Here is a 6,000-nt window from a genome sequence, read left to right as displayed (position 1 = left end):
AACATTTTTTTCATGTGTCTGTTAGCCATTCGTATGTCTTCTTTGGAAAAGTGTCTGTTCATGTCTTCTACCCATTTTTTGACTTGATTATTTGTTTTTTTTGGGTGTTGAGTTTGAGAAGTTCTTTATAGATCTTGGATACCAACCCTTTATCTGTAGTGTCATTTGCAAAAATCTCCCATTCTGTGGGTTGCCTCTTAGTTTTGTTGACTGTTTCCTTTGCTGTGCAGAAGCTGTTTATCTTGATGAAGTCCCAAAAGTTCATTTTCGCTTTTGTTTCACTAGCCTTTGGAGATGTATCTTGAAAGAAGTTGCTGTGGCTGATGTCAAAGAGGTTACTGCCTGTGTTCTCTAGGATTTTGATGGATTCCTGTCTCACATTGAGGTCTTTCATCCATTTTGAGTTTATCTTTGTGTGTGGTGTTAGAGAATGGTTGAGTTTCATTCTTCTGTATATAGCTGTCCAACCTTCCCAGCACCATTTATTGAAGAGACTGTCTTTTTTCCATTGCATATTTTTTCCTGCTTTGTTGAAGATTATTTGACCATAGAGTTGAGGGACCATATCTGGGCTCTCTATTCTGTTCCATTGTTTTTTTGCCGGTACCATGCTGTCTTGGTCATCACTGCTTTGTAATATAGCTTGAAATCAGGCAGCGTGGTGCCCCCAGCTTTGTTTTTCTTTTTCAACATTTCCTTGGTGATTCAGGGTCTTTTCTGATTCCATACAAATTTTAGGATTATTTGTTCCAGCACTTTGAAAAATGTCATTGGAATTTTGATCGGGATGGCGTTGAAGGTATAGATTGCTCTGGGTAGCATAAACATTTTAACAATGTTTATTCTTCTGATCCATGAGCATGGAATTTGGAATTTAAGAAATAAAACAGAATCATAGGGGAAGGGAGGGAAAAATAAAACAAGACAAAATCAGAGAGGGGACGAATCATAAGAGACTCTTAATGATAGGAAACAAACGGAGGGCTGCTGGAGGAGGGAGGAGTGGGGGGATGGGGCAACTGGGTGATGGGCATCAAGGAGGGCACGTGATGTGATGAGCACTGGGTGTTATATAAGACTGATGAATCACTGACCTCTACCTCTGAAACTAACAATACACTATATGTTAATTAATTGAATTTAAATAAAAAAATAAAAATAAAAGGAAAAAAATTGGCAGGCATTCAAAACAAAACAAAACAAAAACAGGTCACTGAAATCCCAATCCTCTACAAAACAGTTGTGTACTCATTATTTGTAAGAATCAATTTAATTTGGAATCAAAACATTAGTTGCAACAAACTATTATTAAAGTACAAAAGTCTCTAAATATGAGCTAAGTCAAAAATTACTTGCTTTCAGAATTATTTTTGCTCCTATAGCTAGAGCTATATTTTAACAGTATCTTCTCAGGCAACTTACCACAAGAAAACAAAGTTGCTATGAAATATCTTTTTAAGAAAAAAAACCCCAAACCTGAGAATCTAGTGCAGAGTTCTGAAAATGCTAAAAAATTATTATTTTTACTTCATTTTCTCTTCTCTCCCACCTCCTGTTTTTAAGTAAATTAAGCTTAAAATTCAAGTAACAAGCTTTGAAAAGTAGATACAATTTGTTACTTTGGGCTGCCATCTAGTGTTAAAATAAAGAAAACATTTGCCTTTCCTTTTTTTGCCTTTGTAAACTTTTGTATTGATAATATTTTCAATATGACGGAAGGTAAAAGCTAATACTATCATTAAAAGATTTTTTTATTTTTAATTTTTTAAAGATTTTTAAAAAGATTTATTTATTTTAGAGAGGGGGCGGGGCAGAGGGAAAGAGAATACTGAAGCAGACTCCTCACTGAGCCGGGGAGCCCAGCTCAGTGCTCAATCTCACGACCCTGAGATCATGACCTGAGCCAAAACCAAGAGTTGGCTGCTTAACTAACTGAGCCACCCAGGCGCCCCAAAGATTTTTTTTTTAAGTGGTCACTACACCCAACATGGGGCTCAAACTTACAACACTGAGATCAAGAGTGGCATGCTCCACTCCCTCATTAAAAGATTTTTTTAAATAAAAATTAAATGCATTTAAAGTGTATAACATGCTGATATGATACATATATTCATAGTGGAATGATTACTACAGTAGAGCTAATTAACATATCTGCGCACATAGTTACCATTATTTGTAAGGAATGCACTTGAAAGCTACTCTTTTAGCATATTTCCAGTGTTCATAATTAAATATAGTCATCGTGCCTGTACATTAGATTTCTAAACTTATTCATCCTACAAAGCTATACATTTGAACCTTTTAACCCAACATCTCCCCATTTTCCCACCATCCCAGGGTCTGATAACCACCATTCTACTCCCTGCTTCTATAACTTTGACTTTTTTTTTTTTTTTAGATTTTACATACCATATGTGGTATCATACATACATACATAAACACACACAGTTGACCCTTGAACAATGCAGGGATTGGGGTACTAACCCCTCACATAGTCAAAAATGCATGTATAACTTTTGACTCTCCCCAAACTTAATACTAATGTACTACTATTGACTTGGAAGCCTTACCGATAACATAAAAAGTCAATTAACACATATTTTGTGTGTTGTATGTTTTAGCCTACAAAAATAAGCTAGAGGAAAAAAATGTTAAGAAAATCATAAGGAAGAAAAAATACGTTTACAGAACTGTACTGTATTTATTGAAAAAAAATCCGTGTATAAGTGGACCTACTCAACTCAAACCCATGTTGTTCAAGGGTCAACTGTATATATCTTCTTTATCCATTTATCCATTGATGGACACTTATGTTGTTTCCATATCTTGGCTATTGTGAATAATGCTGCAATGAACATGGTGGGGGTACAGATACCTCTTTGAGATCTTGTTTTCAATTTCTTCGGATATATACCCAGAAATTGGATTGCTGGGGCATATGATAGTTCTATTTTTAACACTTTGTACTGTTTTTCATAGTGGCTGTACTAATTTACATTCCACCAAGACTGTGCATGGGTTCTCTTTTTTCCACAGTGTTATGAACATTTGTTATCTTTTGTCTTTTTGGTGATAATCATTCTAACAGTGTGAAGTAATACCTCATTTTGTGGTTTTGGCTTACATTTCCCTGATGATTAATGACTTTGAGCATCATTTCATGTACCTTTTGGCCATTTGTAAGTCCTAATTGGAAAAATGTCTACTCAGTTCCTTTGCCCATTTTTAATCAGATTGCTTGGGATTTTCTTTGCTAGTGAATTGTATATTCTTTATATATTTTGGATATTAACCCCTATCGGCTATATGATTGCAAATATTTTCTTTCATTTGGTAGGTTGTCATTTCATTTTGTTGATGGTTTCCTTCAATGTACGGATGCCTTTTAATTTGATGTACTCCCCTCCCACTTCTTCATTGCGTTTGTTACTTTTACATTGGGTGTCAAATCCAAAAAAAATCATTGCCAAGACTAGCGTCAAGGAGCTTACTCCCTGTGTTTTCTTCTAGGAGTTTTATGGTTTCAGATCTTAAATTTAAGTCTTTAATCCATTTTAAGCTGATTTTTGCACATGGCATAAGATAAGGGCCCCATTTCATTCTTTTGCATGTGGTGGTCCAGTTTTCCCAACCTTTTATTGAGGAGACTATCCTTTCCCTATTTTATATGCTTGGCTCCTTCGTCATAAAGTAATTGACTATATATGCATTGGTTTATTTTTGGGCTCTTTATTCTTTCCATTGATCTATGGGTCTGTTTTTATGCCAGTCTTATACTGTTTTGATTACTCTAGCTTTGTAATATAGTTTGAAATCAGGAAGTGTGATGCGTCCAACTTGGTTCTTTCTCAAGATTGCTTTGGCTATTTGGAATATCTTATAGTTCCATACAAATTTTAGTGTTTTTTTTTTTTTCTATTTCTGTGACAAATGCCATTGGAATTTTGGTCTTGCATTGAATCAGTAGATTGCTTTTAGTGGTATGGACATTTTAACAATAATAATTCTTCCAATCCATGAGCATGGAATATCTTTCCATGCATCTTCTTCAATTTCTTTCATCAAGATCTTAGAATTTTCATTGTACAGCTCTTTTACCTCTTGGTTAAATTTATTCCGAAGTATTTTATTCTTTTTCAATTGTAAGTGGGATCGTTTTCTTAATTTCTTTTTCTGATAGCTTGTTGTTAGTAGATAGAAATGCCTAGAAAGTAGATAATAGATAGATATCTAGATAATAAATAGAAACTATTTTTTGAATATTGATTTTGTATCTTGTAACTTTATTAAACTCCTTTATTATAATAGTGTTTTGGTGGTCTTTAGGGTTTTCTATATATAATATGTCATCTGCAAATAGAGACAGTTTTACTTCTTTCTTTTTACTTTGGATGCCTTTATCTTTTTTTTTTTTTTGGTCTTACCTAATTGTTCTGGCTGAGACTTATAATACTATGTTGAATAAAAGTCATAAGAGTGGACATCTTTGCCTTGTTCTTGATCTTAGAAGAAAAGCTTTCAGCTTTTCAAGAAACCACTCACTGTTAATGACAAAATACTAGGACAAAATTCAAATAAAGCAATGATATCCAGCATCTTCTCATCTTCTATTCAAAACTGTCTTTCTTAAGGGCTGCCTTTGTTGCCCTGTCTGCTTTCTAAGAGCTCAGCATCTTCCTGCTGTCCCTTGCTTGCTCAGAACTCCTAGCCAAGGCTTACTCAGGCCCCTCTTCCTCTCAGCTACTTGTTGTCAGATGTAGTTTTCTGTCCTTCCCTGATAGCTCCTGCTGGTTGTCCAGATTCCTCTCCATCTGAAGGCTGAGATTGAGCCTAAAGCATAAGACTTTGAGCGGTTTCAGCATCTATCCCCACCTTTTCCATCCTCACCACCATTGGTAATCCTACCCAAAATGTGGTGCCTGGTGCTGACCACTGGGCTTTTACAGTGTTTCCCAGGTTGAAGCCTCCATCTGGTACATTTTGATATTAGGGCCCAGGTCCTAATCTCTGGAAGTTTCAGACAATACATTTACTCCTTCAGGTAATAGAACTTGCTCATTTTTCTTAGTTCTGTCTTGTCAAATACCTGGCATGCCCATTCTGTTACAGAAATAGGCTCAGCCATGCAATGGCCAAAGTTTTTTTCAGGGTTCAGCTAATGCCTAGTTTCTGATATCTGTGGATGCTTTTTTATGTCCTGAGCTTTCTCAGCGTTATCCAAGCAAATCCACCATCACTGTGTCCCTTTACTATAGGGTTTTTGTCACCGACTATTTCCAATTTGCTGTAATCAGCCCCTATCACAAAGAGAGTTTCTTTGTTCTTCCCACCCCCAGTAAGTGTGAGAGTCCTTGGTCTGTGCCTCATTTTATTAGAGATTAAGTGGGCAAAATCTGCATAATCTAAGAAATGGCAACTTCACACTTTGACCTCACTGACTTCCCACTCAAGAGCTGATGACTGAGAACATCTCAGCTCAGTGCCCTCCTTCGAAAACTGCTTTATTAACCTAGGAATGCAGTTTTAATGGCAGCCCCATTGAGGAGGATTAGAGGAGGATTTGGGGATTTTCACCACTTCTTGAATCATTCCACACAAAGCTCATTTCACCTACAGGTAAAATAGTTTCTTTCTCCCTAATTTATGTCAGATTAAGGAAGAAATGAACTCAAAGAACCTTTCAGAGGAAAATTAAGAAATGAACAAAGGCTGAGTAGAAAGCTTCTTAATGGGTGCCAGAAGCAATCTTTCTTTCTATGCCTCCAAAAATGTCATTATCCCTGGGTTTAAAATCTGGTAGATACTGACCATGAGCCAATTTGAGAGTTGTGAGGCTCAGGGAAATGCCTTTGTCTTATCAAAAAAACAAACCCCACATGTTTTATTTTCTTAAAAGTTGTGTTTACTCTTTTAATCACTACAGAAGCAAAAGAAATAATTTATAATTGAATCAAGCTGAGGTTGTGTATTCCCAGAATAGGCGTACCTGGGTGGCACGGT

General features: G+C 36.0%; 1 protein-coding gene across 1 annotated transcript in view; it reads left to right on the top strand.

The window, feature by feature from the left end:
• Positions 1-6,000, top strand: part of LOC112825135 (large ribosomal subunit protein uL16-like) — a 66,954-nt gene that overhangs the window by 19,199 nt on the left and 41,755 nt on the right. The gene's annotated exons all lie outside the window — the stretch shown is intronic.

Source organism: Callorhinus ursinus, unplaced genomic scaffold (assembly GCF_003265705.2).
Source record: "Callorhinus ursinus isolate GAN/ISIS: 27379988/994484 unplaced genomic scaffold, GSC_fseal_2.0 scaffold12, whole genome shotgun sequence".
NCBI lineage: Eukaryota > Metazoa > Chordata > Mammalia > Carnivora > Otariidae > Callorhinus > Callorhinus ursinus.
This window is presented reverse-complemented; position numbering and strand designations above follow the sequence as displayed.